Raw genomic sequence first — 15,409 nt, forward strand, 5'->3', positions numbered from 1 at the left:
GAACAGAACAGATTAAGAACCCACAGAAGGATGAGTGTAATCCATTCATTTGTATGTGAAGCAAAGTCATTCAAAGTCCAAATGACATCAAAAGTCCAAGTGATGATCAGAAGTGTATTTGACAGTATACTACAGGGAGCCCAAATAACACAGCAAATGGTTTAACAAATTGACTGACTAGGTTCTTTCATCTCTAGCTTTTGTGATTTTATATTCGAGCCCTATTGGGTGAAGATTGTCAAAAGCTTAGGGCAATTGTGTATTAAGTGTGTGCCTGAGGAAGTATCAGTATTGGATTAAGATGAATGGATTTAAATTCCCCAGTTGCTGGTGAGGTATTTTTTTTTTCATTATGTGAGCATGTGCACAGGTTGTTATGTTTTAATATGTTTTAATGTCTGTTGTAGAGAAAAGGAGAAATTTGGATAGCCTGTTTAGAGGGTGAGTTATTCTCTTTGCCACTGTGCATTTCTTTAATGGTACCTGCTTTTGGTCTTACCTGGTTTTCTAGTCTTTCAGAAAAAAATCTTTTTGTTAAGCAGCTGAACACAACACTTGTCACTCAGTACTTACACTCAGTGGCTTACATCATTTTCATTTTAATTGCATGTCACCCCATGTACTGTGACATAAAAAAAGAAAAGCTCTGTGTTTTCGTATGCAGGTACATGCACATACAGATACCTGTGACTAATAAGTGTCTTTATTTGCCAGCTGTGTAAAATGAGCTGTTAAAAGGCTTTAATTTCTGATATCAAATTGTCACCTATAGCTTGCTACTGATAGTTTTAGAAGAAAAAATGAAGTAACTTAGTTATAAAAGCTTCCTAGTCAGAAGTTGCTGCCTTAACAAGGCAAAAAGGTGTATATTTGCATAGACATTATTTACAAATAAATTGATTTGTCAAAACTAGCACACCTCATTTCTCCAGGGCTCCTGCTGTAGGTCATTTTGCTGTGGTTATTCAGGGGGTTTTAAATTTGGGGAAGAAACTGTCCTCTATCTTCTACAAAGTAACTCGGGTTCCAGGTGCTTAACAATTTGCCCACATCCTTGCTCAGCCACTGAAGTGTCATGGCCAGCAATCCTTATCTCACGTTAGTTATCTCTGAGGAAACATTGCAACTCCTTGTGGGTATGTGGGCAACAGGAAAAGCAGCCCACTCACAGAATTGATGACCTGGGAGCTGCTCTCATCAGGTCAGATTGTACCCTGATTTACTTACTCTGAAACCTTAATGGCCTCAGTGAGGTTAGAATTCCCCCTGTGTGCCATCAGCCTGACTATGAAAGCTGAAAATTTGCACTTCACCATCAAGCAGGTGTAGCACTTCCCAATGAAGTAACTACCAGAGGAAGTAGAAAAAAGGAAGTAGTGTGGAGCTTGTGTTTGCTGGAACTTGGTCTAGGAAAGGATATAGAAGTCTTTTTTCAAATAAGAATAGGCCCATGTCTCACAAAAGCTGGAGAAAGCACAATTGCAGGGAAGCCTACATTTACACCACTTATCAAGCCCTCATTTTGAAGCACAAACATGAAGAACAAAGTCACACAGTCTCCACATATGGAAATCAAGGAAGCGTTGTAAACTGCTACGTTCCAGAGGGCTGGACTTCTGATTCATCATGGGCAAAGCATCTAGAAATTACAGGATTTTTCCCTGCAGAATAGTTTTTCTAAAAATGAGGCCAAAATTGTGACAATTAATCTATTATTTGTGATTTGATGGTGCTTTATTCGGGTTGGCCACATGTCTTTTTCTTTGTGGGTTGTAGTTTACTGACACAATTGATTGAAATGGCTCTTCTGGAGCCATCACAATTTGTTGTGTGAGTGCAGCTGAAAACACTTCAACGTGCCATGTGTCACGCTTTGTCAAGCTAACAGTTGATGTTTCCAAATCAGGATTAGGAACAGTGCTGATGCAGTGAAATGCTGCAATTGCTTGTGCAACATAAGCATTCATGAAAGGGAACAAACTCTGCTGAAGGAGAGCAGCAATACCTATTGCTGTTTGTCGGGTGCCCCAGCAGCTTTTTTCCCCCTAAAGCACCCAGCCCCTTTGGTATCTGAGCTACTTACAAATACCAAAGAAGAAGAGCATTCCCACCTATCCATTTTAGGAAGCTAATAAACTTCAGAAATTATATTGAACTCTTGGGCAGTGATAGGGAAACTTGGATGAGGTGATGTTCCAAAGGAGGTGCAGGAAATGCAGCCAGGTAGAGGCAGCTGCATGGCTGCCAGCACATGATGCAGCCAGGAGTTCACCTCAGCAGGCAGGGCTCAGGTTATACAGCCCCTGTAGTCCCTCCCTCTGCCCACCAAATCCACACTGGGAAAGCAGGGAACCTAAAACTTAACTTTTTCTTTAGGATTTTATTCTTGGATTTCTATATGTGAGAGGCTTATGTGTGAACAGCTCTAGAATTGTGGCATTCATACTGAAATGGGTAATGGATAAATGAATAGTGAACCTGTGCATGAACAGAAATTATACCTTTGTGACAGAAAATAGCAGTATGAAAAATAGTGGTTTTCACTTGCTGTCAGATTTGTAGAACTGTCAGATGAAAATGAAAGTATGCAAGTCTATTATTTCCAAAATTACTGAAAAGGATGGGTTTGAATTCTTCTTTGGGGAAAACTGAGAAATGGTCACTCGAAAGCTGTGAAATTCTTAAAACACTGAACCATTTTCCAAGTCTGGCATCCCTAGGTTAATGATACTAAATTCATACACACTTATCTAAATAAGATTTTTCAGAAAGAGTGTAGTCCACACATTGGAATAATGCTGAGACAAAACAAGTTCTAAGCACTCAGATTCTCAAGAGCAGTATTTCTCAAATGGTGACAAAAACATCAGTGATACACCCACGTAAAATACAGGGCAGTAAAAGGCAGAAGGATTGCTCTGGGAATCAGAGCCCTGAGCTTGCAGGTGCAGCAGAAGGGATAAATTGTGCTGCAAGGCAGATTATGTCCTGTGCCTCCTCACACCATCTGCAGGTTCATCTCCTGGTGAGGAGAAGTGCCAAAATGCAGCAGGGAGATGACAGCTCTGGGTCTGGGGAGGAGGGCAGGGGAGAATCAGTACAGGGAGATGCTTTGCTCTCCAGGCCTCCTGATATTCCCAAATATCAGCCCCACCTCCTGGCTAAGCTGGGGCACAGAAGTGACAGTCCTGTGATGAGGAGGCAAAGCTCTGTCTGGCACAGGGATCTGGGGAGACAGCAGTGATGGGATATACTAAAACACAAGGAAGCACAGCTTTAGGGGTAAAGTCAGGTTGATCTTTTACTGATCTCTTCCCAGGTTAATCCTGCTTATGATTTAAACAGTCATTTAAATGGCTGAAGTTACCTGATTTAGAGAGGCAAAATAACGTTTTGGCTATTATACAAATGGATTTCAAACAGCATCTAAGTAACACAAGGTCATGTAGTTCAAAACAATCCTCTATTAATTTAGAGTATTACATGAATTTAAAGGATAAGATCAATTCCAACAGAAGCTGGACTTAACCACTAAACCATTTATTTCAAAAAAAAAAAAAAAAAGGTCCATAAACAAACCTTTCAGCAGGAATGCTAGAATGTGATCCTAAACTTCTCTTTGGCCTTGAACCACTTCAAATTAATTGGTTTGCAGCCAAAGGAGGTGCATAATATAACATCACAATTTATATTTAGGAAACCTCATTAGAAATGAAAAAGTTATGTAACTCCTCAGAGAAAGCAAAAGAAATATAGGACAAATTATACTCAAACACTGCAGTTAAATTATTTTAACAGCAGGGTAGCTTTTAAAAAAAAAACCTGTTAGGACAAAATCCTACATAGCATGAGGAAAAAAGCTCTTATATCTTACTGTAATTAGAAACTCATCAGGTTAATGGGACAATTTTTCAAAAACTGCCATTTAAGTTTTTGCACATGGCATTGATTTTGCTTTATTTCAGCTTGCAAATAGAACTTGGCCAGAGGGGGAAAAAAATAAAGCAATCAGACATTTTCTAATGTACATGTAAATTCAAAGCTCTGTATCTTTTGTGTCTGTGCTCTTTCATTCAGTTTGTACTTGTGATGGAGTTCTTGGATCTCACTATCACTTCAGTATTCACTGACTGGAATTGCTCAAAGCACCAAGGGATTTTTGTGGTATCTCAGTCTGTAGCAGGGAATCTAACAGGCTTCAAGGGAAAAAAGCCAGCTCATCAAGATTCACTCTTTATTTGGGCACTTAAAAGCTGAGGCATAGGAAATTAAAGATCACTTTTGATAATTAAGGTCAGCATTTTAAAAAGATGTTTGATATTTAAAGATATGATAAGAAGAAATGCTGGAAAGAATGGAAGGGGGTGTAGGATTATGGGAAAAGTTGTCCAAAACAGCCAAATGACTGAGAAACCTAAATCTGTAGGCAATTCTGTTACTGACTATGGCAGGTTATGGGGATTCCTAAATATGCTTATTTACACAGATATCTAAATGTCAAAAGACAAAAGAAGGGGATGTACAAAACATCTGCTCACTCCAGATGACTAACAAGTGAAAAATAAGAGGGAGTCTGCAAAGCAACTCATGAATGAGCCAGCCACCTTTACTGAAAGGATGAATTATTCATTTTAGAAAGTAATGAATTATTAGAATTAGGTGCCTAGAATGCAGCAGCTGTCCACTGATGTATATATTTTTTAGAAAGCTTTCAATATGGTATACTTGAAAACAAATCTGCAAACAGAGATGTTACTAACAAACAAGGTACAGTGCTTACTATTATATTCATATTTTTCAGGGTGGGTAGAGCAAGGTAATTATGGGAATGGAATAATGGTATAGGACAGTACAGAACAGAGTATTTCAGCTGGAATGGACCTAAACTGATCTTCCAGTTTAACTGCCTGACCTATTCAGGGCTGAGCAAAAGTTAAAGCAAGTTATTAAGGGCAGTGTTCAAATGCCTCTTAAACACTGACTAGTTTGGGGCATCAACCATCTCCCTTGTGGTGTTTGACCACACTCTTGGCAGGGAAATTCCTCCTAATGTCCAGTTGGAAGCTCTCCTGGGGCACCTTTGAACTATTCCCATGTGAAATAAAGTAAGTCAATGAATGAGGCAGAACTGTATAGCTAATTAACTAATATCAGAAGGGTACTCTTGGATTAAAAATGTACTGCTATTTATATATAATATCCTTAGGTTTATATTCTAAGTGGAAAAGGTTTTACACTTGCCTGTTATTAAGAACTGTAAAAGTGAAAAGCTGTGATGTGCAGTGCAGCTTATTTGCTCTGCATATCACACTCATCTGTAAGATTAGAGCTTTAAAACAGCAGAGTTTTTCCTCTGCTGGTAACCCATTTTGCATTCCTTTAAACTGACAATCCATGCAACAGGAGATACTTTGAAAAACAACAAGAAAAGGATGTAGCAAGCAATTTCAGTAGTAACTTCAAAGAAATTGTATTAACCCTGCAGGATCTGGTTGCCACAGGAATAATTCTTTCCCTGCTGGCTGAAAAGAATTAAACCCAAGACCAACTACATCCAGACAGCACAGATGTTGACTACCACAGGATTACTGGTACTTCACAGCAAGACATCTAAGAACTTAAACCCCCTTATGTGTATTCTGTAAAATACACATCATTGTCACTGCTGTACTTGAATTACTTATGTTACTTTAGGAAACTGCAGCTGAGGGCATTAAGCAACCTACATGCCAAGAAATCTAAATCCAGTACTTACAAAATTTAAATCAATCAAATCTCTGAACATGATGCATATTTGAAAAAGAATTAGTTGAAACGAAACCACTGTGAAAAATAGAAAATAAGAATGACAAATGAGGAATAGTTCCAGAAAGACAGGGAAATAGTTCCAGAAAGACAGAATTCCCGCTAAATATTAAAGTACATCAGCTGAAGAAATCCACCAAACACATTCAACACTCCCCCTAAATGGGTTCTTGAATCAGTGACTTCAATCAGAGATAGCAGTAAAGATATCCAGTTGCCTTCTGTGGACACAAGGGAAGAGAGATCTCCTTGAATGCTCCACTAAGGGCTCTGGAGAGCAAATGTTGTTTTAGTTTCCTTGAGGAGAATATGGGCAATTGTACCAAGCAGCTTCCAAAAAAAATTTACATCTTCAAAGCACTGGACAAAGATGAACTAATGATTCTCTATTCCATTTCTCATTACAGACAAAGATGAATTCCAAAAGAAAAGCAGATCAGGCCTCAGGCTTGAGAGAGAAAAGGACAATTCTTCAAGAGTGTTGGGATGGCCAAGCTAGCTAATAGTAGTAGTTTAGTGAGAATCTCCTGGTCATAATTCCTACAGAAAAGTCCAAAGTGGTATATTTTAATACACTCCCAGCTGCCTAACTGTATTTTGCTTGGCTGAACTCAATCCAACTGGTTCATACCGGCAAAAGAATTTGCAGATAGTGATGGGATCATAAAGCAACAGCTCAATGGACATAGAGAGGAGCAGGTAGATATTTTTTTGTTTCCCAGTAGTCTGCTCTTGTTTTTATCCATCTCCAGTTATCATATGTAAATGTTGACTCCTAGAAAATCAAAAAGGAGTGTAAGGAAATATTTGGCAGTGACAAGGAAGAATCTATCACTTCTCCTAAGGAGGACATCAGCCATTCAAGGTCTATCCTGTCTGTTCTGCCAGTCTAGTCCTACTGGGCAGCTCGGGATATTAGACAACATTCTAGAAGGAGCAGCAGCAAGGACTGGGTGCCTTCTTCCCACTGCAAGGGAAGAACTTTTAATCCATACAGACATTTTTTCTTAAACTAGATCACATTGAGCTTCAGTAAGTCTAAGTCTCCAGTATTTTCTTGTGGGGAAAACTTGTGATCTTAATGCATAGAGGCTTTTAATTACTTTCTTAAGACATTTTTCTGGAGGATCAGCATATTAACTCATGGAATTTCACTGAAATTTAAGCCTGTTCAAAACATCATTTCTGCTTAGGCTACAGTTATGTGAGTTTGAGACATGGTTTAGTTTTTAAAAAAGTTTTTAGTTTTTAAAAAAACCCCAAAGAGTGTCATACAGAGTGCAACACACAATGGCAGTTCCATTTCTGTAGAGGCATTTCATCCTCATCAAGCTTATTCTTCCCCTCTTTTAGGAAAAATTACATTTCTGTATGTCAAGCATAAATAGTGACTCCAGATAACAGTGACTACAAATAGAGAGCAAATATGGACCCTACATTCATTCAGTAATGTAACTGGCCCAACATGCATTGTATACACAAACTCTAAAGAAAACCAGTGACCAGCTCAGCTGGAAAGTCAAAGCCAACTTTTAGAGACATTTTTACCTATTTCCATGGTTATAGGTGGGTACAGGAGGGTGTATTTTTGAGACACCTCAGTGCTTTCCCAAGTCTAACAAAGAGCCTGAATATCCTTTACATCCAATGTACATAACTCATTTAGATTACTTAAATAAAACCCAGTTGATGAGAAAAATACTGTTACCAAAATATTTAAATTGTTTGGAAAGTAATTGTTTTCTTGAAAATAATTGGCTCAAGTTGTTCTAGAAGGGTTTTATGTACTACAAAACTGCCAGCTAATAGAGTAATTGACAATTCTGGTAGAGCTGGGTACTTACACTATGATAAAAAAAGCAGTGGTTATCATAACTTGTGGTTATCAGCTGCTGTGCGCTCATAAAACTTGTGAAAACTGTTACCCTGTGAAAGCACAGTGCTTTCAAAGAGTAAAAATGTGCAAATAAGCACAGTGACATTTACTCAAGATTTCCTTGGAAAAATTCAGCTGAGCAGAGCTGAAAGTGTAGCAGCAGTCAGATCCCTGTAGGAGCAAGAGGGAAGGGCACATCCTGTATCACTTTTGGGAGTCTGCTGTTCTGCTGTGGCACAGGTACCAACAGCAGGGCAGTTCCAGGTACAGCCAGCACCCACCACAAGTGCTACAGCAATGAAATGTAGCTGGGCTGTCAAGCTATGGCATTGACAAAGTCATTCTGGTTGACTCACAACACCTTACAGATTCCTTTTTTGCTTCCAGATGTGTAAATAGATTTAAAACTAATGATAGTGTTTGATCTGTATCTATTACCAAGTTGTACAGCCAAAATCACAAAGCCAAATATTGAAAGTCCACATCAGGACATCCTTGGAAATTACATGTAGGGAACAAAATCCGTATTTTTCACTTTACTATTAGAGTTTAGTTTTTGTAAATTTTAAAAGAGATTTTCTGCTTACTCTTACAGGAAATACTTTCAGATATTATTGTTATTGTTATTATTATTATCCTATTCTCCTCTCGTTTTGAAGAAGACATTGCTGAACAATTTCAGTTTTGCATTTTCCACTCATACTCTAGTTATTCTGAACACAGACTTCTCACTGTTTTTGCTTTGTCTGGTTTCTGCGATCCCTGCCCTTTTAGCCTGAACACATGCAGCTGTGCAGTATTTTTATATCCTTGCCAGAAGCAGAAGCCAGAACACTTTTCTATAGGGGGATTTAGTGGGGAGTGACTTCCTGAGTTGGCAGGTGGGCATCCTACAGTGGAAGAATGGCAGACGTGGCTACCAGTGAGATCAAAATAGACCTGTGTTGTTGTGCTGAGCACTTTCACTCCATGTGAAGGAAATGGCTAAGGGTTTGTGTAAAACATAGTATCAGGAAATGTAAAAGGTCCAGAGGGCCCACAGAGCTCTGCCAGGGGGTCAGTGTTTCCCAAGGGATCCCTGCAGGAGTGCCAGGGAGCTGGCTCACCTTGTGTGGCGACCTGCAGCGAGAGAAACAGCTGGGAAGGGCTCAGGGATAGGGCGGGAGCACATAAAGCACAGAGACAAAACCCATCCCAGAACTGACGGTGTTCAGATAAAACCCATCCCAGAACTAACGGTGTTTAAATAAAACCCATCCCAGAACCAACGGTGTTTAAATAAAACCTATCCCAGAACTGACGGTGTTCAGATAAAACCCATCCCAGAACCAACGGTGTTTAAATAAAACCTATCCCAGAACTGACGGTGTTTAGATAAAACCCATCCCAGAACTGACGGTGTTCAGATAAAACCCATCCCAGAACTGACGGTGTTTGTGTCACACGTCTCGGTACCCATGAGGCCGAGGCACAGCCGCGCTCTGCTCTCGCCGGCAGTGCAATCTCCAGCTCTGCTCAGCAGGAACGCCCAAGGGCAAGAAATGATGTCGTCGCAGTTTATTAAAGATGCGGATAACAAAGCAGTTAACACATTATCGCTCCCTAACAAAGCGGAAGGAGCTTTATCCCTGCTGATAACGCCGAGCCCGATTGCCGCGGATGGGCGGGAGGCTGCCGGGCGCAGCTGAGCTCGGCCCAGCTCAGCCCAGCCCGACCCAGCCCGGCCCGGCCCAGCTCAGCTCAGCCCAGCCCAGCCCAGCCCGGCCCAGCTCAGCCCAGCTCGGCCCAGCTCGGCCCAGCTCAGCCCGGCCCAGCTCAGCCCAGCCCGGCCCAGCCCGGCCCGGCCCAGCTCAGCTCGGCCCAGCCCAGCCCGGCCCAGCCCGGCCCAGCTCAGCTCAGCCCGGCCCAGCCCGGCCCGGCCCAGCTCAGCTCAGCCCAGCCCAGCCCAGCCCGGCTCAGCTCAGCCCAGCCCAGCTCGGCCCAGCTCGGCCCAGCTCAGCTCGGCTCGGCTCGGCCCGGCCCAGCCCAGCTCAGCTGCCCAGCTCAGCCCAGCCCAGCCCGGCCCGGCCCGGCCCGTTTATCTCTCGGGCTTTCACTGCCCCCCGGCGGGCAGAGGCGCTGCAGCCGCCGGCCGGAGCGATGATTCGCGGGATAAAATCAGCCCAGCAACACTCATGGAGATGTTTTGAAACGCTTTTTGTCTTCCGATTTCTAGGCGCTTAAAGTGTGTTGGGCTTTTCTTGCAATGACCAGGGCTACCCCCTTAGAGGTAGGTTTTATTTAATCCTCTTTTTAAAGGGAGGGGTTTTTGAGAACAGCAAATAGCACAAATCATATAATTAAGCTTCTGAATAGTGATGATATGATTACTGGTGGCTGACAAAGTTTCCTTGTTTAAAACAAAGCTTTCCAGTGATAAAACTTTGATGATTGCACTACAGCCAGGCTTGTCAGAAAGATGAAATACACCCAGGACGGTCAGAGGGTTCAGTGCCCATCCATATCACAGTCCACATATGACAGCACTCCCTATCAGAAGTAATTTAGATAGTTTCCAGACTTCAATTATTATTTAGTGTTTTGTCACAGAAGGGTTCTTCTAAACACTTAAAAATACAAAGGGATGTGATATCAAAGCACCAAGAAAGTTCCAACGCAAACATGAAGTGGAAGTACGTGGCTCATAGTTTGTACAACACTTTCATTAGGACTTCAGACAAAAGCATCCTTTAGGGTGACTGCTTCTAGTCTTTGCAAAAGTAAACGTAACTTGGTCCTGGGTATTTAAAAGCCACATTTTATTTGAAAAAATGAAGTTCTTTCCAGCTGGGCATAGTCAGGATTCCTGTTTTGCCCATGTAATAATTTGGAGCTGGAGCTCAAAAACTTGTACTCCTGACAAATATTAAAGTTATCAGAAGAGTCACTTACTAGCCAGTGGCAGAAGAACAAGATGTTTTTCCTCTTGGACTTATTACTGGGTGGTTCCAAAGGCCTTCCAGGCACTTAGCAAATATCCTTGGTGCCCTAAGGCCCCAGTGGGCATCCTTCTGCCAAAGAATAGATGAGAAAAACAGAGAAACTTTTAAGATCAAAAACCTTTTTGGTCAATGTAATTTTTCTGGTAGCTCTGAAACTCATGATTACAAGGAAAATAGTTTATCAGCTCCATGATTATGTTCTTCATTTCAGGCTGTCAAGTAGCTGCTCTGAAGCAAACATGGCATAATCTAATCTACTTTACTGAAACAGCAGCTGAACTAAGCTTTGACAGTCATTTCCTTTTTGTCTGCTCAATTCCTAAACCAAAGTGAAGTTTGAGCTTGAGAGGGTGCAGAATACAATGGGTGAAACCAAAGGCAACATTTATATGAATCTTAATGAAGCTGAATTCTCAAGCTTTAGGCAACTTCAAGTCATCTGCAAGTCAGACAATATCTGCATTACATGAGAACTTGATGTAACATTACAATACTCTCACAAGTACAAAAGGTTGTATTTTCCAGTACCTGATTCCCCTGTGACCCAGCTTTTAGTCATGATTATGAAAGGTTTGGGCAAGTGAAGGAAGTGTACGGAAAAACAGTGCAAATTGTTTGCTTAGCAGCATTTGCTTTTAGAGCACGTCCAGAAGTGTTAAAAATATGCTTCAGATGACGGGAGTGATTCATGACTAGACAGCTGCTGAGAGAGACATCACTGACAGGAAAGAGAGGGGGAGAGCATGGGAGAGAGAGGGAGAGAGATTTGACATGCAAATTACTTGGAGAAAAAGAAATTAAATATCATTTCTTCGGAGCTTTAGAAATTAGGAATTATTTTAATGACTTTTGAATTGAAATGAAGTTGCATTGCCTGGAGCTGTTGGAATTTCAGTGCCCCTCAGATCTGCCCCACAGGCCACAGTTGTTATCCAGCTGATGCCATGACTGCCTGTCATCACTTTCTGGGTAGGAAAAGGTAATATCCTTTTGCCCATTTGGCATTTTGTAATATTAAGAGACTGACTGCTGCATTTCCTGGCAAGTCTTAACTTCATAAATAATGCAATTTGGACACTGGTATCCATCTTCAGTAAAAAAATTGAATAGAATTGGCTGGAAGCAAGTCCCTGCTCAACAAGTAGAAGGGATAATTTCTACTCTCTGCATCCATAGGACAAATCCAGACAGTGATTGATTGAAATCCAAATCCAAAAGCAATGACTAAATAATTTAACAGTTGAATTTGAACTTTGATATTCTAGTGATATAGAGCATTCCCCACCTAAAAAATATCCTGGCAGGAGTTCCCAGCCCTGGTCTGTACCTGCAGTCCCACTGCTTTTCCCTATCCATTTAACATGGATCTGGTAGCACAGCCCTCAGCCCCTGGGCACAGGACTTTACTGTGGCAGCAGAACAACAAAGAGCAATCTTCATTGATTTTCTGCTTTGATATTGCTAATTTCATATATGTTTATTGTGATATATGTGATATATGTTTACAGTGAAGGCCCAAACTTAAATTTTGGGTATTTGTCAAAACTAGTCAGCCTTAATCTTGGCCTTTTCACAGCTCCACATATGCACGCCTTCTGAATGATTTAATATTTATGATTGTTCTGTTGGCTTTTTTTTTCCCTGAAATACTATGTCGTACTTTTTGTACATGGGAATATGTGAATATGTGGAGGGCATTTATTCTGAAGTGGAAGTAAATGACAGTAAAATCAGCTAGAACTCTCTGCACCTAAATTACACAAATTTTCAACCACTTCTAAAATCAGCATGTTAAACATTCATATATTTGCATTGAAAAAGCTGAGCTGATTTTAGAAAACCAAAATGATTAAATCATAGGCAATTTGTGCTGACCACCTCCCTTTTAGAAAGGGCTTTTTTTCACATTCTTTGTTTCACCAGAATACAGATTATCTATTTGAAATACATGAACTGAATGGACTTCCCATTGAGGTTAGTGTATTCTAGCATTGTAATAAAGGTTATGAAAAGATGTCCGAGCACCAGCTGGCCTTCCTTTGATCCTCTCCATTCTTGTGATGATACATTTTCACACTTAAGATGATTCCCTTCCACCTCAAAGGCTGAGAGCTGCTTTGGTCCTTACAAATATTAACTGCAATCACAATGACCTATCTTTCTGGTTCCAGTCATCTGTTTAATATAGAGTGGAAGGTCAGAACTACATTAAAAGGGTCTGAAAGGCTTTATTTCAGTATACTGCCCCATGCAGAGCCTCACAAAAAGCTGGCAGACTTGTAGTTCATGCATGCACGCTCCTCAGCACTGCATTGTGTGCTGCTGTTAATGGGCTTTTGTAACCTTCCAGGAAAAATTCCCTCACCAAGTGAACAAAACTGTTGTCAGATCTGAACACACATGCGAATATCAACTACAAAAAAGAAGAAAAAATTATATTTAAACAGTAGGGGTGCTGTCTTCAGAAGAAAAAAAGGATGTCTGAGTCACTGGCTTGTGTCTTCACTAGGCTGTGTTTTAAAGGTAGTTTTAATCTATTTTCTAGGATGGAGATTTAATAGCAGAGGTGGAAACCAACTGTTTGGAGAAGGCAAATTCAATAATAGATGTCAGTAAGGATTAATGAATAAGGCTATGGACCAGAAAGCACAAGTCTGTGTGTACCAATACAAAGAAATCTATTTGCAGCACAGTGGAGCACAGGTCACTTTGAAGTCATTAGCATACTGAATTACCAAATAGCTGCATCTGAGGCACTTCAGTTGTCCTTAGAACACATTTCCCAAGCTATCACATTTTCCCCTTGGAATATGTCTATAAAGCTCATGTTTATTTGCTTTCTATTAAATCTTCTTCTGAAGCAGGACCATCTACATGTCTTGCCATGTTAATCTCACATACTACTCCTCAAACAAGCTCTTTAGCTAAAGAAAGCTAAAAATTCAAAATCCCAGCACCCACTCCAAAACATGGAGCCTGGTGAATTTATAAAGTTTTGCAGCTCTGTTCACCTATATGCCTCAACACTTCTCCTTCCTGAGCTTGCATACATTAACCCCTGGGCTGGATTATGAGGGGTGGGCAAGGGGCATGAAGTGAGCAGCAAGAATTGAATGCAGCTGTCCACGTATGAATGGAGCTACCCACAGTGGGGAGGACAATGCAAGGAAAGAAAAAAGTGGATTCCAGAAGCAAATGGCCTATGGGGCCAGTTCCACTTGCTTCACACTGATTTTGTCTTAAATTTGGCTTGCTCTTGTATATGCCACTTTTGGGAATACTTCATGTGTAGCAATTACTTCCCTGTAAAATTATCACCAGGAGTTTAAGTGTATTTGAATTTGCTGAAGAAGCCATGGAAACAAAGCACAAGTGCTCTGTTCTAAAGCCCAACCTCTGAATTTGAGAAACATCCAGTAGGCCAGGTTTAAAAAGTGTGAGAGAATGCAGATGAGGTGTTAGATCACAAAAACACTCTGTGCTCAATGGCAACAGGTAATAAACAAGCAGTAAGTCCTGCCTAGTAAATTTCTTCTTCCTTACACAACCTTTTCAGTTCTAAGTAAACTAGAAAATAAGTCTCAAGCAGAGGATATTTTTTTTTTTGGGGGGGGAAGGGGAATTATTTGAACTTAGATGTCATTATATGATATCTTCTTTTCCTATGTATACACAGTAAACACCCTCACATAAAAATGGCAGGTTATGTTTTGTACAGATTTTTTACAGATGCTCTTTAATCAAAATAAATAAAAAAGCCAATCAAAATAAATCAAAATAACCACAGTAATGCCTTCCAAAGTCAAAACACTAATTTGATTTTTTAAATATTGCTCAGGAGCCAAATGACAGGTATGTCTGCCCTGAACAAACACAAACAAAGCCCTGAGTGGTCACCTGCACCTTCTGTAAAAAAAGTGAGTCTGATTTGTAAGACCAAGAGCGGCTCTGAGCTGCAGGATAATTATTGCAAGAAATAAGTCTTCCAATTTTACTAGGCCAGGTTGATTAACATCCTCTTCCCAAAAATATTTATTTATTTATTTTAATATCATACCATTTACATCAACTGGAATGGCACCAGTGCACTGTCTGGTACTGGCCAAAGGCCCAATGCCATCCATGCCCTCAGCACCCTGGCTGTGGTATTTGAGAGCAGAGCTGTGCATGGGTGTCTGCTGCTCGTGGAATATCCTTGGCTCAGCACTGGTGTCATTTTCCGCCTGCTCCTCAAAGCCACAGGGGTCCCTGCTCCTCTCCAGCTCTGCCAGGTTGAGGGCAGCATTAGGACTGCCAAACCTTATTTGCTGTTCCCACTCAAACATCCTCTTCATTAGAGGTTGGCATAGGTAATTATTAGGATACAGCAAAGATCCTCTTTCAAGGTCATTTTCTGCTGATGTCTCCCTGACAAAAGCTCAGGCAATACTAATTTGACATGACAGACTGTATCTGATTTTGGAAACACAACAGCAAAATACATTTTCTTGCAGTCAGGCAGTGATATTCTCACTGCAGAGTGGCTGCAGGGATGGGGCTTCTTAATCCAAAATTTTTACTCCTTACATAAAAATTCATTCTCTTCCATCTGACTCCATCCACTTACTAATCTTTTGAATTTTCTCTCTTGCTCAGCTTTTCTTTCAAGCCAGCTAGAAACAACTAGTTCTTAGTGCTCTTTCCCAGCGCTGTAACTCCTCCTTTTTTCTGGTTCCAGCTGCACAAACTCAGATGGAACAGTTTCCTC

This window comes from Melospiza melodia, chromosome 5, assembly GCF_035770615.1.
Source record: "Melospiza melodia melodia isolate bMelMel2 chromosome 5, bMelMel2.pri, whole genome shotgun sequence".
Classification (NCBI taxonomy): domain Eukaryota; kingdom Metazoa; phylum Chordata; class Aves; order Passeriformes; family Passerellidae; genus Melospiza; species Melospiza melodia.